The following is a 16,745-nucleotide window of genomic DNA, read 5'->3' on the forward strand; positions in this document are numbered from 1 at the left end:
GAAGAAGATGAGAGACTTTTGAATACTGCACACTTCACTCTGTCTTCCCTCTCCCTTGCACCCTACAATGTCCTTGAATGAATAAGGCCCATATCTGCCCTTTTCTTATTACACACCAAATAGTCCTTTTATAAAACACTGATGATTTGTGGGTACCTGAAATAACTGCTTTCTTAAATAGGAAACAAATATTTTGTTGACTTGAATGACTGTGAGGAGAAAGAGAATTCACCTAAAATGGTGGTGGGAGAAAGAGACTATTTTCAACATGGTTCTGTTATTCCTGCAAGGTGCTTAAAGAATGAGAAAAGGGGCCATTCATTTTACTCTTTCAAAAATAACTTTAAAGAGTTGGAGAGGTATGGCTCAATAGAAAGTCTAAAATGAAAGAGATTCTCTTTCAAGCTGTAATACTACCAGAACAGACAGTGCCTCAAATGCCTGTTAAATGCTCCCTGAGGCATGAGAAAGGTTAAAGAAGGGGCTTCAGGAGTGGTTTGTATAGGAGCCTACAGTGGAAGCTACAAGGCGGTCCCTGCCATGGTGCAGGTGGGCACCCAAAATTCCCCTCTCCATTATACATACATTGCTGTATATGAAATGGATAGAACTTCATAACAACTATACATAGGTTTTAACAACAGCAGACCAAATATTAAAATGTACCCATCTCAAGTTGGCATTTATCTGCCACCTGTTCATATCTCAAAAGAGCTGTAAGGTTCTCAGTGCATTGCCTCCTAGGAAGTGTTCGAATTTATAATTTTGCAGTTTCAATCTTTTATTTGTCAAAAGGGTCAAGGTAGAATCCATTTCCTCTTCCATTTCTTAATTTCTATTTAGCAAGTAAATAAAGAGCATCATCAATGCACACTGAAGGCTATTCCAGTACAGACCTGAACTGTGAAACAACTTGCTCCCCACAGAAATTACTGGATATTGCCAAAATATATCCTTTTGTCAAAAGTGTAATACTGGATATTGCCAAAATATAACAGCAATTAGCTGAATTTTTCAGCACAGCAATAGTTCAAGCAAGTCAAAAGCACACCTTCCATTCTCATGAGTTTTCTCTTAATGAAATAGCTTAAGAAATAGGGAACTAATCACAAAACTTGTATTTTTAGGCAATACTCCAAACAACTGTGTTATGTACTGAGAATGCAAAGAAGTGTCCCAAGAGCCATCACTAAAAAAAACACAATGGCTGGTCCTTCTCAGAGGACATCTTGCTCAAGCGACTTGAGAAAGCTGGCCCAAGAGGTAGGCTTCTATTGATCTTTGTGCAGAACTAGATTAAAGTATGTGGGAACTTTTCCCTATAGAGCCAGAACAGCCACAGGGTGAAAATGAGAGTGAGAAAGGAAGGGGAGAACTCCAGAGAGAACATTATAATCCCCAAAGCCTAGATGCAACCACTGACATACTTCTCTATCTGTTGCTACAAAACCAAAGAGCAGGGGCAATATTGGGTGTCTGACTCCATGCTTCTGCACTGAGCAGAACTGACCCACCTTTGTTCTAGGGTAAAAGGATTAGCCACCTGCTTGTTCCAGAAGGATAACATGATCTTTGTAGAAGAGGTGCTTTGCTTAGCAGGTACATTTTATTAGCTTCTGGTTCTTAAATGTATTGTGTTTGAATTATGTGTCATTGAATAAATCGATTAATTCATGAAATTTTGTTATACCTGAACTGGAATCTAAGCAAACCAGCAGCTTCTGTAATTGTCCTCAGGAATTCAGTATATCACTATCACCTTCTCCCACCCCTGCCATTGCTGTATATTATTCGTTCCACAGGTTCACTATTTGCTGTAATATTTTAGTTGCTTGAGATTGTCAAGTCAGCCATATTGTTTTTGATTTAGTCTTCTAATCAGGAGAATGTTGTAAGGGAAGAAACAGAGGGGCTTATTACAGGCATGACTGTATTTAACATATGCAGGAGAGAAGGTTTATATTTAGCATTATCCAGGCTGCATATTGTACATACTTTAATGGGATTTTAAAGTATCTCTGTTCAAGCTGTTTCCATTGATCATCTCCTCTAGAAACACAGTATGACAACAACTGTAACTGACAAGAATGATAGGTCTTTGATAGACCTTTGAATAACGCATCTGGCAATCTTGGATGTTTATTCACTCAAATAATAGCTATTATTCAGTCATCTCACTCTTTCAATTTAGTGTGCAGAATTTGAACGGGCAAGGATTTAAAACAACACAGTTCTTGGCAGGCCATTCTTTTTGATCAAAGATACTTTACCTAGTCAGGAAATCTCTTAGAATGACCATCAAAGGCTTTAAGAAACTTTTAAAGATGTTTATCCTTAATCTCCTTCTGTAGAGGCAAGGAATCGATTAGGAACACATCTCTCTTGTTAGTTTGAATCTTTTCTTACAAATATCATACTGCCTGAACTCTAGCACCCACCTCCTAGGCTCTTTCAGTACAGCTTTTGGGTTCCACAAATAATTCTGTAACTAACAGTTTTGATTTAGATCTACTATCTTTACAGCTTGAAATCTCATCAAATATACATTCCCAGAATGCCCACAGATATATAGATTTATCATGTGCCCTCTTTCACATACACACATCATCATTATCATATAAGAATGGTTTCAGTCAACTTTCCCCCAACCTGGCACCCTCCATGTTTTGGACAACAGTTCCCAGAATTCTTGATCATTAGGCATGCTTTCTGAGACTGATGAGAATTGATAAATAAAAGCACCTGGATGGTTTAATTTATGCCAGACTTTAAGTTTCATTGTTGCATTCATTTTTGAATAATGTAACATGTTATAACTCCTTCATGGATCACTGCCTTGTCATGGCAAAGGGGCTTGCATAGCTCAATGAAGCTATGAGCTATGCCATGCAGGGCCACCCAAGACGGACAGGTCATAGCAGAGAGCTCTGACAAAATGTGATCCACTGGAGAAGGAAATGGCAACCCACTCCAATATCTTTGCCATGAAAACCCCATGGACAGTACCAAAGGGCAAAAAGATATGACGCCGGAAGATGAGCCCCTCAGGTCGGAAGGTGTCCAATATGCTATGGGGGAAGAGCAGAGGGCTAGTACTAGTAGCGCCAGAAAGAATGAAGCGACTGGGTCAAAGCCGAAAGGACACTCATTTGCTGATGTATCTGGTGGTGAAAGGAAAGTCCAATGCTGCAAAGATGTATACTCCATAGGAACCTGGAATGTAAGATCCATGAATCAAGGCAAGCTGGATGTGGTCAAACAAGAGATGACAAGACTGAGCATCGACATCTTAGGAATCAGTGAACTAAAATGGACAGGAATGGGTGAATTTAATTCAGATGACCATCAGGTATACTACTGTGGTCAAGAATCTCTCAGAAGAAATGGAGTAGCCTTTATAGTCAATAAAAGAGTAGGAAAAGCAGTACTGGGATACAATCTCCAAAATGACAGAATGATCTCAGTTTGAATTAAAGGCAAACCATTCAACTTCACAATAGTCCAAGTCTATGCCCCAACCACTGGTGCTCAAGAGGCTGAAGTTGACCAGTTCTATGAAGGCCTACAACACCTTCTAGAATTAACACCCAAAAATGATGTCCTCATCATCATGGGGGATTGGAATGCTAAAGTAGGAAGCCAAAAGATAACCGGAATAACAGGTAAGTTTGGCCTTGGAGTACAAAATGAAGCACAGCACAGGCTGGTAGAATTTTGTCAAGAGAATTTGATGGTCATAGCAAACACTCTTTTCCAACAACCCAAGAGACGACTCTACACATGGACATCACCAGACGGTCAACACAGAAATCAGATTGACTATGTGCTGTGCAGCCAAATATGGAGAAGCTCTATACAGTCAGTAAAAACTAGATCAGGAGCTGACTGTGGCTCAGATCATGAGCTTCTGGTTGCAAAATTTAGGCTTAAGTTGAAGAAAGTAGGGAAAAGCACTAGGCCACTCAGGTATGACCTAAATCATATCTCTGATGAATATACAGTAGAGGTGACAAATAGATTTAAGGAATTAGATCTGATAGACAGAGTGCCTGAAGAACTATGGACGGAGGTTTGCAACATTGTACAAGAGGCAACAACTAAAACCATCCCAAAGAAAAAGAAATGCAAGAAAGCAAAATGGCTGTTTGAGGAAGCTTTACAAATAGCTAGGAAAGAAGGGAAGCGAAAGGCAAGGGAGAAAGAGAAAGATACACCCAATGGAATGCAGAATTCCAGAGAATAGCTAGAAGAGATAAGAATGCCTTCTTAAATGAACAGTGCAAAGAAATAGAAGAAAACAATAGAATAGGGAGGACCAGAGATCTTTTCAAGAAAATTGGAGATATGAAAGGAACGTTTCATGCACAGATGGGCATGATAAAGGACCAAAATGGCAGGGACCTAACAGAGGCAGAAGAGATTAAGAAGAGGTGGCAAGATTACACAGAGAAACTATACAAGCAAGAGCTTAATGTCCCTGATAACCACGATGGGGTGGTCACTGACCTCGAGCCAGACATCCTGGAATGTGAAGTCAAATGGGCCTTATGAAGTCTGAGCAACAACAAAGCTAGTGGAGGCGACAGTATTCCAGCTGAGCTATTCAAAATCCTAAAAGATGATGCAGTTAAAGTGCTACTCTCAATATGCCAGCAAATTTGGAAAACTGAACAGTGGCCACAGGATTGGAAAAGCTCAGTTTACATTCCAATCCCAAAGAAGGGCAATGGCAAAGAATGTTCAAACTACCGCACCATTGCACTCATTTCACATGCTGGCAAAGTGATGCTCAAAATCCTACAAGCTAGGCTCCAGCAGTATGTGGACCGAAAACTACCAGAAGTACAGGCAAGATTTCGAAGAGGGAGAGGAACTAGAGATCAAATTGCCAACATATGCTGGATCATGGAGAAAGCTAGGGAGTTCCAGAAAAACATCTACTTTGGCTTCATTGACTATGCTAAAGCCTTTGATTGTGTGGATCACAACAAATTGTGGCAAGTTCTTAAAGAGATGGGAGTACCAGACCATCTTATTTGTCTCTTGAGAAACCTATATGCGGGTCAAGAAGCAACAATGAGAACTGGACATGGAACCACTGATTGGTTCAAAATTGAGAAAGGACTTCGGCAAGGCTGTATACTGTTGCCCTGCCTATTTAACTTATATGCAGAGCACATCATGAGAAAGGCGGAGCTAGATGAATCACCAGTTGGAATTGAGATTGCTAGGAGAAATATCAACAACCTCAGATATGCAGATGATACCACTCTCATGGCAGAAAGTGAAGAGGAACTAAAGAGCCTCTTGATGCGGGTGAAGGAGGAAAGCACAAAAGTTGGCTTGAAACTCAACATTAAGAAACTAAGATAATGGAAAACGGTCCTCTCACTTCCTGGCAAATAGATGGGGAAGAAATGGAGGTAGCGACAGATTTTATTTTCCTGGGCTCCAAGATCACTGCAGACGGGGACTGCATCCAAGAAATTAAAAGACACTTGCTCCTGGGGAGGAAAACTATGGCAAATCTAGACAGCATACTAAAAAGCAGAGACATCACCCTGCCAACAAAAGTGTGTATAGTCAAGGCTATGGTTTTCCCAGTTGCAATGTATGGCTGTGAAAGCTGGACCATAAGGAAGGCTGAGTGCAAAAGGATTGAGGCCTTTGAATTGTGGTGCTGGAGGAGACTCCTGCGAGTCCCTTGGACTGCAAGGCAATCAAACTGGTCAGTCCTAGATCAACCCTGACTGCTCTTTAAAAGGCCAGATACTGAAGATGAAACTCAAATACTTTGGCCACCTAATGAGAAGGAAGGATTCCCTGGAGAAGAGTCTAATGCTGGGAAGAATAGATGGCAAAAGAAGAAGGCGACAGCAGAGAATGAGGTGGCTAGATGGAGTCACTGAAGCAGTTGGTGTGAGCTTAGGTGGACTCCAGGAGATGGTGGAGGACAGGAAGGCCTGGAGGTGTGTTGTCCATGGGGTCACAATGGGTCGAACACGACTTTGCGACAAGCAACAACAACAACATGTTATAAAGATACATGCAGACATAACATCACATGCATTGCATAAAGTCATAATTACAATTAAACCTATACCCTCCTAACAATCACGAAGCATGCAAATCCTATTTTCCATACAATATTCTCAGAAAATCAAACCAATATTGCGAAGTCCTGAATTTATTAATGTCCAAATCAAATTGATGTTTCATATAAATAATAAGTGGTATCCAGAGTTGTTCAAATTTATGTTCCTTCTGTTTACCATCCCACAGATGAACAAATTCTGTTAATATCACCATTGAAGTAATGCACCATATCTTCTAAATCATTCTTTTATAGGAATGATAGGTAGTCTCCATTTGAGAGCAATAACTAATTTAGCAGCAGTAAAAGGATATCCCACCAATTCCACCTGCCCACTTTTAACAACATCTTTAACATTCCCAAGTGAAATATACATAGGATTTCTAGGATTGGGATAACCAATCATACAATTTGTATGAGTCATGACTTTTTCCCCAGAAAGGCCTAATCTTTTTACAAGTCCATCATAAATGGAAAAAGTGTGCATTCTTCTCCCCACAAAACCCTAATGTTTGATTCTGTGCTGGTAGCCAAAATAGCAGGTGCTGCTAAATACACAGCTGCCTTTCTGTTCCATTACAGAAAATTCTTAAGAATACTTGTGTTTTGAAGAGCTTTAGCATCTAATGCTCAATGCGATAATTTATTCACAAAATTTGACACTGTATTAAATCCTTTAAAAGCTGAAAGCAAATATTATTTTTCTATATTATCAAAGGCTTTCTCAGTTTAGAAAAACAAATGTAAAGCATACCTCATTATCTGCTGCTAATTTTCAATATTATTCAGTCATCTTGTAGTGTTATATTCTTCTGGGAATAACTAATCTTTGCCTATATACATTGCAGTTGTCAATATTTTAAAAACCTGGTGAGAAGAAAGCTGTTGGTTAGTATGGGATGGGGAAAAAGGATATTTCTCTCTTATTTTTTTCCTGGGTTTACAGATAAATTTCCTCATTATGTCATTTACATATCTCAGGAATTCTTCCATTGGTAAAGCAACTATTTTAAATGTAGATGAAACATAACACTATATCAAATTTCTTTTAGAACTTCCAGGTATAAAACCAAATATCAAGCATAGGTATATATTTAGTAGAATGTCTATTCAATTCAGCCCAGAAGTTCATCTGAGCTGGTGGGTTTATTTTGCTTCATGTGTTTGATTATTTCATAACTTGCTTTCCCTGAAAAGGTTCATTTATCATCATCCTGTCATCTGCCTTTTGTTTGGGGACCTTAAATCTTATTAACAAACCTCTAGGGGCATTGTCCTATAATCCACTAGTTCCAATGTACTAATGGAACAGATCACTAGCATGGAGGCAGCACAGGATGATGCCCTTAGATTTCAAGGTTTCTCTTTGTTTCTATTTCTACTTCTACTTAATGAGCTTCTAAAAGCATTCAGCAAATTATTTACAAATTGCTGTATCTGTATCAGTTCCTCTGCTTTTAAGATGTTATGCTCTCCTTATATACTGTTTCACATCTCCAAAAATTTTAGCTCCCTATCTGTTGTTCTTATGTGCAGATAAATAAATGAAGTGCATCCTATTCATGGTTTTTGAAGTAGTGTAGTTCTAATCCCAACTAATCCTAATCCCATTTTTGTGTTCTCAAGAAAGGATGCTGAATTTCTTCTTTTAACTTCTTTGGTAACACAGAATCTGCAAAAGGAAAAGATTTCAACATTATGTTTCACTCTCTGCTGTTACCTCTGAAAGAGTCTATTAAAGGTTTGGCATGATCTGAGATCTGTTTGTCTGAGATCTGTTTGTCAAGACCTGCTTGAACTTTCATCATGACACATATGAAACCAAATATAACCTTCTCACACATAGCATGGAAACAAACATGCTTGCACATAATAACAGACTGTGCACAAACATTTGTGGACAAGCAAACATGCACTTAGCACATAAAATAAGACCGGAAGAGTTGCCATGTTTGGAAAACTCTCTTGTCTTGCCTTCACAGCAGGTTTGCCTCTGGGTGAACAAAATGCTGGACTGAATGGTCTTATAGTCTGGTTTAGCCTGGCTCTTCTTGTACGCAAATATTAATATATACATAGTGTCATACTTGTGGAGAGATTATGACCAATGTATTTGTCTGATGACCTTTCTTCTTGCTCATTGTCACATCTGTAATGATCCTTTCCCCACTGCTGGAGGTACAGTTTCTTCCTTCCCACCATGTGATGTTCCCTGGACTTGCCTGGAAAAAGGTAACCTTCAAATGACATGCTACCTAGTAAATTAAAGCAGCATGAAAAGAGTGAGGCTTGAGAGCAAACAACTTCATTCTTGGGACCAGTTTTGCCACCCCTGTTGGCAACTGTGCAACAATATAGGCTGCAAACTTATACTTATTGACCAGAAAACTTACATAGGACTTGCTTTGATGCAGACATGTAAAGGATTGCTCTTTGAATCAGTGGACAACCCACCAGACTTTGAACACTCTTCTGTCCAGCAGGATAGCATGTCCTGCTGTATCTAGAAAGACAAATGATATTGATCCAATGTAATACCTATATGTATACCATCTTCAGGTGTAGTAGTTAGAACCAGAAACATTTTAATTCAGTGTAGTATGTCACTAATTTGCACATTTCTTTCCCCTCCTATGACTTTGCTGATTTTTAAGCAACAAGCTCTTAGAATTTACAAACTTTTGCTGAACTGACAGGATCCCTTCATCAGAGCCTCAGCTTCTTCAATTAGATTTCTTCTTCCTAAAGCAGGCTTTGCCTCTAGATTTACTGAGCCCAATGCAATCATCTGGTTTCATAATTTTGTTGCAGTAGGCCTGCTGGCAAGTTTATTAAGTAATAAGGGATGACAGGTGATGCATTTCTTGGTGGTTATAGTGTGCCTTGGGTGGTGTTGATAAGGCACAAGGTCGAAGACTTGTGGTTTTAATAGCCCAAGAAGTGCACTCTGGAGATAGAGTATCTTATTGGTCTAATGAAGTGGAACAGAAACATAAAGAAAAATGTTATAGTAAAGTGTCTGCTAGCTTTCTGTCCTAGAAACAAGGGGTGCTGAAAACACAGAATCAGGGTGCATGTGTGTGCATCCACACTTAAGTATATATCTGTAATTTTTCATGTAGATCAAGAGAACCATGGATTGACCGTAGGATCTGCTGGACATATTGCAATCATATGGGATCAAGGATGTTTTAATACTTGTGTTAAACAAAGATAAAAAACAATAAATTTTTTAAAGAATAATTTTGGTAAATGCAAAACTAGTAAATGTTTTTCCCAATAAAAGGTACAGAAATCCTGTGGATTGTTGCACCAGCCACCCTAAGTGGCAATTAGTGATGGAAAAATGACCCTTTTTGAATTGCCAATGATTCACCAGTCATTGGTGTCATCTGCTTACTTTATCAAGTGCTCTAAATTAGCTCACATCTACTGCACAGTGATATTGTTTGAAAACACTCCTGCACAATTAAAACCATCATCAAAACTTCTGCCTTGGCCTGCACTGTGATTTTATTGCAGTGGTAGCAGAAATAAAGAGACAAAAATTGTATTGGGAGGAAAATGGGCCACATTTATTTAATCATTAACCAGAATCTGCTGAACAGGGGAAACTGATTGCGTGGGAGGTTAACCCATTCCATTCAGGTCAGGCAGCAGCGCAGGCATGCTTAGGGCACAACACCCTGTCTTGAGGCAGGAATGGGTCACGCCTCCTCACTCCTGATTCAAGCCACACCATCAAGTTGTCAGAGGCAGCCTTCTGGATCACTCCGCTCCAGGGCCACACAGCTCCAAGCGGATGATCCAGTTTAGTTCCAAAACCCATCTTTACAATCAGCAAGTGACAAGTTGCAGAAGTAGTTGATCCTATAAAGGTGCCTTGGGGGTGCTCACCTATCACTATATTTTTCTGCCACTTCCTGAGCATCCTTGCAACATGATAGGGGCTAACAGAGAATACATCCTCTACTCTCACCTGCCTAGAAAGAATTTGCAGACTAGCAAGGAAAATGTCATTACCCAAATTGGATAAATGAAACTCATCAGTTCTAAACACTTCCACCCTGGGATAGAAAATGCCTGAATAGATCAAAATTTCTCCTCTTTGGCCATGAAGTGCTAACTGTGTCTCTGTGTTAACCTTTTCTTTGCATTATTTAAACTTGGAAGAGTGGTGAGATTGTTAGCAGCCTTCCAAATCCCACAAGGGAGCTGATTGACCACATAATACAAATGTCAGGAAATAACTGCCGAATGTTCTCAAAATCCAACAGGGTTTCCCTAATCAAAACCTTACCTTTCATATCCCCAAGGTAATTCTCTCCTGAATTAACAACCAAAACTTGGGGTGAGCGCACTCACATGACCAGATTCTCCAGTTTCTCCCATTGCATACCATGCCTACCAAACCACTATGTGGTGGCAAATTGGTTAAGGCCAAACTGTGTCCCAGGTGAATTCTTGCTGTAGGGTGGCCAGCCCAGAAAACCATACTATGGCCACAAATCAAGCCCCTTTCTTGCTTGGTTCCCTTGATTTAAAGGAAAATACAGCAGAAATCAAAAGTTCACATCAACTTCATAACTGAGACTATGGGTGGATATAACTTCAGTACGTGTCAGAGAGCCATCTACCCCATAATGTTGTGATCATCAAAACCTGCAAATGATGGCAATTGGTAGCACTAATTGTAACATATGTGCCAAAACTGGAGCTGCTCAGCCTAAATGGAGTTAACAGCTTTTTACAACATGCTCCAAAACTGGTGGCAAATATGGCAAATGGGGGCCAAGGGGGCTTGGTTCACTGTCCCTTAAGGCCATAAATTCCTTAAGGACAAACACTGAGCAAAATTCTGGGTTGGATCACTGACAAAGGGTAACTGTGCACCCCTTATATTTTGATCTATCTTGAAATGTTGCTGTTCTTACATGCTGTCAAGTTATCACCCACTTATGGTCACCCTGTGTATGAACACTCTCCAAAATGTCCTTTCCTTGATAGCCCTGCTCAAGACTGTGGCTTCCTTCATGGAATCAATCTATCTCATAATTGGTCTTCCTCCTCCTCTTCTGCCTTCAACCTTCTCCTAGCATTACTGTTTTCTCGAGAGCCTTCTCATAATGTGCCTGAAATATGCCAGCTTCAGTTTTGTAATTGTTACATCTGGAGAAAGCTCTGCCGTGATTTGATCTAGCACCCACTTGTTCATCTTTCTGTCAGCCCAGGGTATTTCCAAAGCTCATTTCCCACACCACACTTCATATGCATCAATTTTCTTCCTGTAAGCCTTTTTCATTATCCAGCTTTCACACCCAAACATAGTGATTGGGAGTACAATAGGGTGAATGATTTTAACCTTAGTCTCCAAATACCTGATGATCTTTTCCAGTTCCTTCATTACTACCCTTTCAAATCTCAGTCTTCATATTTCTTCACTGCAGACTCCATATGAATTGATGACTGCCAAGGTAAGTAAAATCTTTTGCAATTTCAGTTTCTTCCTTGTTGACATAAAGTTCTGCAGTTCTTCCAAGTCAAGAACGTAATTTTCTTAATATTCAGCTGCAGTTTTGCTTTTGCACTTTGTTCTTTCACTTCCGTCAAGAGTTGTTTCAGTTCAATGCTACTTTCTGCCAGTGATATGGTATCATCCAATATCTTAAATTATTCACTCCTGCTTCTTCTAATTTGAATTCAGCTTTCCTTATGTTCTGTTCTGTGTATAGATAGGCAAATAATGTACACACTTGACACCTTTGCCTATAGGAAGCCATTCTGTCCCTTCATGTTTTGTTGTAATGGTAGCTTCTTGTCCACAAAACAGGTTATACATCAGGACTGTCAAGTACTGAGGCACCCCCATTTCTTTCAGGAACATCAGTAGCTTCTCAGGATACACACAGTCAAAGGTTTTGTGCTGGTGCACAAAGCACAGAATGATCTTCTGAAATTATTGGTGCACTCCAGTAAAATCCATTGCTACACCTTGAGCATCACTTTGCTTGAATGGGAAATTAGTGCAGTGGTCCCACAGTTGCTACACCCCTTAGCATCTCATTTCTTGGGGACTGGAATGTCCATTGAACTTTTTTCCCATTTTGTTGACATATTCATGGTACGACCTGGACCAATGCAGTCTCCGCAGCTTGGAATAGTTCTGTTGGTGCCCTATATACCTCAGGTGCTTTATTTTTTCCAAATGCTTTCAGAGCAGCTTCCAATGGTGCAAGCAGATATAAATTGGGTTTTAAATCCATTGAAAAAAACACCCAAATAGAGGGCTAAGGGAATTGCCCTTGACAGGGCATTCCACAGTGATGATGCCACCTCATAAAAGGTCTTGCAACTTGTGCCTAAACCCGGATGGTCCTCACTGGCAAGCCAGAATGCAGGGCTGCAACAGCTGATCTTAATAGCAGGGGAGGCTTGTATGGGTTAAGGTACAGTTAAAGATAATGGGTAATATTTTTGAATTGGGCTCAACAGTCACTGGCAAGCTGTGCAGCTTGTGCAGTGTTGGTGTCATTTGCCGTACAGCTAGGGAACTGCGTTGTATACCAGCTGAAGTATCCAAACTATCTTGAAAGGTGCACATACTAGAGCATTTTACCATAGTCTAGCCAGGATGTAATTAATTCATGGATGATAATTGCAAGGACTGCTTTCTCCAGTTGGGGGTGTGGTTGATTTCAGCTGGTCACTGATGCCATCTGACCATGCATGGATAATACTGAGTCCATGAGGAGAGCCCTTATCCTTCAGGAGGAATGCAACCGAACCACATCTCGCTTCTCAGTGTTGCCATGTGCTCTGTTTGACAGAGGACAGTCCTATGTAAGATGGGATCTCCAGGCCAAAGACAGCTTATGAAAAAAGAACTGTAAGGAGGAGCAAGAGTTGGGCTGTGAACTTGCTAATCAAGAGTTATCACCTGGACAGCAGACAGAGACACAGTCTTAGACTACCTGGTCACAGTCTTCCCCAGTATGCTGAGATTTATATATTTCAATTTACACCATAGTTATAATAATACATTTGTACCTAACATGCACATTAAGGGATGGATATTTTATATAAACCAGGGCTGGTGTTGAGGGTTGGCATAGCAGGGCACCTGCCAAGGGCCCACACCCTGTTATGGGCCCATTAGCAAAAGTTGCTTGGCGTTGTCCATCCTCTTCTTCACTACAACCTCCTTTTAACCTGCCTCTCATTCTGGCTGAGACAACATGGTGGTGAGAAGCAGCAGCAGATGCCATGGCCTGCTCCCTCACTGACCCTGCCTGCGAAGTGAGTACGTGGTAGCAATGATGAGAAATGGGATGAGGGAGTTCCCTGAGGGAGAAGCAGGAGCACCGAGGGTGCCTCGCCCAGGAATCTTCAAAAACCTGCAGCTGGCATTGCCTTGTGACTTTTCTTCTTCCCCTTGGCAGTGCAGAGGTGGCAACATCCAGGAAGGCTGATTTTGTTATCGACTGCATCTCCATAGACCTGCTCCTTAAAAGTTCGTTCCCAAACAACAACAAATAGGGTCATTTGTGCCTGAGTGGGTTGTTTTTAAAGCCAGAGAAACTAACTCCTCCCTATATTACACAAAAGTGGTATATCATACTACTGATGCTAGACTAGTATTAGCACTGCTGTAGTACTAAGCACACTTTGCCTCTGCTGTGTAGAAATCCCTTCATCTCTAAGCATTAAATGTTTATATCATTATTGCTTCCCTGTGGATGTTCTATCAGATGTTAAAAGATGTCACATCTACAATAAAGACATTAAAACAGGCTAGGAAGCTAGCCTTGCTTAGCAATCCACACACACAGCCAGTGCTGAGAAAACTGTTAAATCTTCATTTCTATAGAGAAAGAAAGAAAGAAAGAATTAATGTATCTATACATAGCCTCAGAGATTGATAGCTGTAATTTAGTCTCAGCTGCTCAGCACTTCTATCAGAAATGACAAAGTGCCTAGCAGAATTACCTGTTTTCTAATCAATCAATCACTTGATAGTCAAGAGAGACCAGATTTGCTATCTAAGGAGAAGAAATCCTAAAAGAAACTAGGACAGCCAAGCCATATGGATGGCCATATGGGAAATGGAACATCTGCAAGAACCTTAGAAAGGCATCTTTGAGCAAATATTTTCCCCCATCTTGTTCATTATGGAAGGGGATTTGATTAATTATGTAAATCAAACCCATGACAGAGCCAAAATGTACTTTCACAAGTCTTTAATCAGCCCTAGGTTGGTATGATAGTGTCCAATTTCATGCTGCAGATACTTGCCAAATCTGGAATATCCTATTAAGAGATTCAGTGTTTGTCAAGTTAAGTTGTACGTACTAGAACTGTGCCGTGCCCCATCAAAGTGCAGACTAGAGCAATCTCCACTCTGTTTAGCATATGGTCTTCACATTCAAATATGAACCCACCCTGTGTTCTTCAAGCACCCTTTAGTCAGCTGACGCTGGGCTATGACTCCCGTCTGAAATGGCTGAAGAAGACAGAAATCCCTGGGGAAGAGGGAAGGCCACCCTCTATATCCATTCCTAGGATGAAGTACATGGAACTCAAGTAGACCCCATTTGGTTATAATTGGTGGGGGGAAACGGTGCAATTGGCTCATATGACCATTTATGCTTAATTGTCTCGTGATGTCATAGGAAGCAGGAGTGTGCCATAAAACAAATTAATTGACCCTGTACAATGGTTACTATAGTGGAAGTGCACAGTCATCTTTCAGTGCAGCTGAGCACCGATTTTGTATAGTGGTTAGAGGGTCGGTCTGGAACGGGAGAGATCAGAATTCTAGTCCACACACAACCATGAAGCTCACTGGGTGACTTCGGACAGGCCACAGACTCTCAGTCTAACCTACCTTACAGGGATGTTGTAAGAATAAACTGGAAAGGGCATTCATGCATGGTGTCTTTGGCTCCTTGGAAGAAAGACAGGACTTAAATAAATGCTAAATAAATACTAAATAATGCATATTTATAGAAAGAGACTATAATATGTCTGAGTGATTCATGAAAACATGTAGTGACTGTAAAGTATTCTGCATTAATTTAAATCTGAGTTAGACCATAATCAGATGTGTTCATGGTACCTGGTACTTGATTACATTGTACCACCATTTAGTACATGAATGCTGGAGACCAAATGCTCCTCTGTAGATAAAACATCTCTGCCTACGCTAAATAGCATGGCAGGGAAAAGAGCTTCTGGGCTAGTCATGTGATGAGTGAAACTGCTTGACTGAAATACTCTTGGGCTGTGGGCAGATCTGAAGAATTGGGAGCTAGGAACAGAGTTGGGGCTGAAAAATGACTGGGATCTGGGGATAAATGAGAAGACAAGGCCAAAGAACAAGGCAGCTGTCAGTGCTACAGAACAAGATAACAAATAGATGACATGGCAGAGCACAGGTAGCCCTCGTTCCATAAGTGAGTTGCACTCAGACAGGAAACACTCTTATATTCCTTCCTGCCCAGGAGGATTGTGTGGAACAATCCAGAGGGTTCTTCTCTAAGAAGCTGTAGAGATCCAGTTCACCACATTGGCAGTGGTCATCAGAGAGCCAGTGTGGCATAGTGGTTAAAAGCATGGGACTGGAACTCAGAGGATCTGGGTTCTAGTCCCCACTCAGCCATGGAGCCAACTGGGTGACTTTGGGCCAGTCACAGACTCTCAGCCCAACCTACCTCACAGGGTTGTTGTTGTGGGGATAAGATGGAGGAGGAGAATGATGCAAGCTGCCTTGAGCCCTTTGTAGGAAAAAGGCAGGATATAAATAGCAATATAAATAAATAAATGCTGAGCTAACAGCACTATGTAGGTACTCACCTCATAGGTAAGTTCTACATATGAAGAGGAGAGGGGACAAGTACACTAGCTCTATCCCCACTCACTATGTTTATCACCCTCAAAATGTAGAGGGCAGCTGCCTATGGAGGAAACCCTCCTCTATCAAGGAAGTGCTGAGATTTTAGGATTCCATCTTTCTAGAGTTGAGGATGGTGCGAATGGTAAGGGAAAGAGGAAGCTAGCACAGATGTCCCTGCTCCTTTTCTGCACATATCACACCTGCACATGACAACCACTGAAAAAGCTTCCTAGTAAATCACTAAACTGGGTATTGGCTTGCTAGGTACTTTTGTTCTGACTTTTCCTCGTTCTGTTTTTCTCCTTTTAACATTTTGCAGTGGTTCTCTAGGCCTGGGCACAAGGCCATTTTATAGAAGTACAGTTCCTATATTTTCAAGAAATTATGGTTGCTTTTACAGTGTATAAGTCTTGAGCCAAGCAGGCTATAAAAATAGGTTCAAGTTACTAGGTCAGATAGTGCAAATCAATGCAGCTCTTCAGACTCCTTTGGGATCAATGACTATTCATGCCAGCTAAGGATCTATTCAATTTACTTTAAATTTCTAAATGTAATTAACCAGAAGGCAGCTCTAAAAGAGGAGGTTTTCACACACCCTGGAGTCAAACACATTGATTTTGAAATACTTCAGGCCAAATTGATGCAAGTTTGTTCAAGTCAAGCAGTTAGTGTGTGTGTGTGGGGGGGATTTTTGTCTTGGAGCATTTGATTCAGAACTAGTCCCCGGGGTCTCATTTGCATGTTACCAGTGTTTACATA

The 16,745-nt window shown here is 40.7% G+C and overlaps 1 protein-coding gene across 1 annotated transcript in view; it reads left to right on the forward strand.

The window, feature by feature from the left end:
- The first annotated feature begins 1,179 nt into the window (after nucleotides 1-1,179).
- Nucleotides 1,180-16,745, forward strand: part of LOC123027410 (VPS10 domain-containing receptor SorCS3) — a 597,507-nt gene continuing 581,941 nt past the window's right edge. The window contains exon 1 of the mRNA XM_044438273.1: nucleotides 1,180-1,263. The gene's annotated coding sequence lies outside the window, so the exon portion shown is untranslated. The remainder of the gene's footprint in view (nucleotides 1,264-16,745) is intronic.

The sequence above is a fragment of the Varanus komodoensis genome, unplaced genomic scaffold (assembly GCF_004798865.1).
Source record: "Varanus komodoensis strain SLA01 unplaced genomic scaffold, ASM479886v1 scaffold1, whole genome shotgun sequence".
NCBI lineage: Eukaryota > Metazoa > Chordata > Lepidosauria > Squamata > Varanidae > Varanus > Varanus komodoensis.